General features: G+C 41.9%; 1 long non-coding RNA gene across 1 annotated transcript; it reads right to left on the bottom strand.

Annotated features, from left to right (window-relative positions):
* Nucleotides 1-482: 482 nt before the first annotated feature.
* LOC310658873 lies at nucleotides 483-2,486 on the bottom strand. The gene is made up of 2 exons (XR_014502513.1): nucleotides 2,433-2,486; nucleotides 483-607 (listed from the first exon to the last, which is right to left on the bottom strand). It is a non-coding gene; the product is annotated as an uncharacterized lncRNA (long non-coding RNA).
* Nucleotides 2,487-3,747: the final 1,261 nt, after the last annotated feature.

The raw sequence follows: 3,747 nt of genomic DNA on the forward strand, positions 1-3,747 counted from the left end.
AATATTCTCTTAGCACCCCAAATGTCGTCCTGGAATTTTCCAAGTAGATTCCACCCCCCCCCCAAGGAATTGAGATAGAAATGGGTGCCAAACTTCCACTAGATTTCCAGAAGTGGCTTTTTATTGTCATGTGGAAGATCGCAAAAAAGTGGAAATCCTCAGGTATGAAAATATTGGGGAAATGGAGTAAAGTGCTGTCTGATTGCAGCCTTTGGCTTCTGAGGAAATGAGATCAACCCTGCAGTTCATTACCGTTCAATAGCAGCAAGGAAGTGAATGCAAACCCCAGGACCTTAGCGCAAGGTGCACACAGGTCTATTCCTGCTCTCGTTGGCTGACTCTTCCATGCATCATGTATACAGGTCGCTAGTCTTGAGATGGGGAAGCCAGATCTGCTTACGTGACTATCTCCCCAGAATTGTTAAGAGGAATCTTCTTGCCCAGATACTGCCTTTTGCGATTAGCCATCACAACTGTATCAGTTCCCGGTAACAACTCATTACCTTTATTAACATCATCATCAATCATAGCCATCATCCTTGCTTTCTCTCTGTAGAGCCAACGGTGTATGATTGGTGCATCAAAAGATATCGATTATGCTCCCCGACTGTAAATTTTTAAAGAGAAGTATAATGAATTATAAATAACAATACTTTCTTCATACACAAATACCTTCATTTATTAGTGAAGACGGCTCTTCAGTCTAGGTTCAAGTGCACTCTTGTTAGAAAGGAAAAGTTGACGGAACTAGCCAAACAGCCCTACCATTTTTTTATGGCAGAAAGATACTAAATCCATGTTGCCTCAAATCTAACATTTTGCATTATGCACAGGGCACAGGGGAGATTTGTATTTAAGGAACTTTTGTTTCATGTGCCCAAAATCACAATGCACCAAATTTCACAACGGAAAAGGCCTGTTCCAGAAATCAGAGGGTGAAGGATAGCACCCAGCAAAGGGAATTTCTCAGTGCAAATTGGGGTAAACTGCCTCTTGCCTCTGCTGGTACCCACCCATCTGGACCCTGAATCTGGATAGAAATGTACATCTTCAGCAAATAAAATCTCCATTGCAGCAATGCTTATTTGCATATTTGTTTGCTTGGTTTGGACCACACCTTTCCATCAAATGGTGCATATAGGTCTTCCTGGACCAAGTCTTTGTATCAGGCACAGGAAACCTCTAGATTAGGCCCAGTGGGGTGGGTGGGTGTTTCTGTCTGCGTGTCTGTATTTGGTGCAAAATTGAAAAGGCAAGTGGAGGATGCTCCTCTCTCTCTTGTTGCTGCTCGGATGCTCAGAGAGCAGAGGTAAACCAGCAGTGAGAGCCACACCCTCTAACATTCCTCAGATGAAAACAAGGACTCCCCTCATCTGACCTTTCTCAGCCTCCTATTTTTTGTCCACCACCACCCGAAGCATTTCCTGTCAGAAGAAGGGTGAATGCTACCACTACTTTACCAATGGGACACAGCACATATTCTCCCCGCCCCGAGAAACCCCTTAATCCTGATTTTATTTTATTTTATTCTTTGGTAGATGTACAAAAAAGAAAATCACACACTAACAAATAAATGTTGGAAAGTGTTATGTACTGAAGTTCTCACCCTGGGCCAGCAGAGGGATACTGTAGATAGTTTTTACTCAGGTCCACATATGCAAATAAGGAATCGAAAGTGACGTTCAGTGATTGGATAGTTACAGAAAGTGGTTACTGTTGCGTTGTAGTGCCCCACAAATAACCCAGAGATGCATTTTAAATAAAAGCACACATTCTACTCATGTAAAAACACACTGATTCCCAGACTGTCTGCAGGCCAGATTGAGAAGGAAATTGGGCCAGATATGGCCCCCGGGCCTTAGGTTGCATACCCCTGCTCTAAACTTTTTTTTTTTTTTAAGGAAAAAAAAGCACTGGGAGATGCCAACGGCTGGCCCTGCCAGTTCCACCAATTGATTGCAAGGCCAGAGAGTGCCCATACAAGATCTGCTTGCCCACATTTCTGGCCTGGCTCCAATAGGCTTTTGCTGCCCCCTTTGAAAGATCAGATCCCACTTTCAGCCTGAACAGCTCCCTGACCTGTGAACGCTCCAACAACTTAATCTCCAAATGCATATTGCTTACCGAAAGCCAATGCAAATATACGGCTTAAAATCATTGGGGTGGGTGGGTGGGGGTTCTTAGGTCATTTGAAATCCATTCCTTACTTCCTTCCCATGACTACCTCTTTTGTTATGGCCTCCCTCTCTCTCTTTCTCCTTCCTCCCTCGTTCCCCCTCCAGACCTGTCACCCATTTCATTTAAGCACTTAGCTCCCTTCTAATGAATGAATTGGCATTTCATATTACCTTATTATCCTATAAAGCCAAATGCATACTCAATAACATTAACGGTAATTTCTCATAAAGAGACATTATCGATTGGGGTGCTACCTGTAAGCATTGAAAATTGCAGCCTCCACACAGAGCCTTCCACATCTGGGGCCTGAAGAATTAAAGAAAAATTAAATTTGACAGCAGTAAATTCACAGGCACAATCGAGGCACCAATTTATATGCAAAATGAAATGCTTTATGAAAATTTCCTCTATTTTCTCACGGAGATTTGGAGGGTTGTGGGGAGGGGGGGAGAGAGATTTCACTAGATGCCTCTTCCTCTAATATCCCTCTACTTAAATATTATACCGCAGCCAGTGCTGACTCCCTTTGATGTATAAATAATCAAGTTAAATTATATGCAGCAAGGAGACTGGTTGCTCTGCCATTCTTATTTTACAAAGTAATTTCTACCCTAGAGGGTCAAATTTCCCTGACAAATTCTTAATTACTATGTTGCAACAGCAGCAGAATCTATTTGTGCATAAATCCTGATCATTCCCATGTGGTAAGTAACTAATATTACCAACCATTTCACTTGGCCTGTTCACTGAACTCCATAATTAGATAATACTTTTGATGATGGTACATTTGAAGTCTTAATCCATTTAATTTTTTATGAGATTTTTTTTTATTTTAATAGGGATATGCTAGTGACCGCTGCCTATTTAAAAAATCATTAAAATTCTGTCCACAGCAGTAATAAAGATTAAAGATTACTAATATGGCATTCATAACTTTGCTGGTTTTCTCGAAATCCAGGGCTTAAGGTAAATGGTAAAGGTCATTTAATATGTTAGTCCCTAATTATAAGCCTGGGTAATAGGTTTCTTTTCTAATTATCCTGCTGTGTGTGTGTGTGTGTGCGCATGTATGCGCACGCACACGCGCGCGCACACACACACACACATTCTTAGGTTGCTATAAGGAAGTGGGAGCACCAGGGTAAAGGAAATAAATAATCTTGGAATTAAGGCTCTGAACATTGATGAAAGTCGGTAATGCATGATGATTAACTGGATAAAAGTGTATGTTTGAATGTGGCAGTGTCTTGCCTCGCAGCACCTTACAAAAAGATGCAGCATCCATTTGCCAGTAGAAAATGAAGGAGAAAAGGTCATTTGGAAAGATTAATACCTTTTTAGTTTAATACCAAACATTGACAAATAAGATGAAGGCCTTTCGCAACTGTGTTGAAAGCAAGTCAGGAGCTGCTCGAGACCCGAAAAAAGGGAGGGAGGGATGTGTTAGTTTCCTCCGTCAGTGTCGTCAGAAAATGGGCCACCATCCTTGATCGAGAACAGCTGCCAACTCGCGTGGTACCTTTTGGCATATGAAATCAGGTCAACGCCCCAAGGCGCTTACAATCTAGA

The sequence above is a fragment of the Podarcis tiliguerta genome (genome assembly GCF_965153285.1).
Source record: "Podarcis tiliguerta genome assembly, chromosome: 10".
Lineage (NCBI taxonomy): Eukaryota > Metazoa > Chordata > Lepidosauria > Squamata > Lacertidae > Podarcis > Podarcis tiliguerta.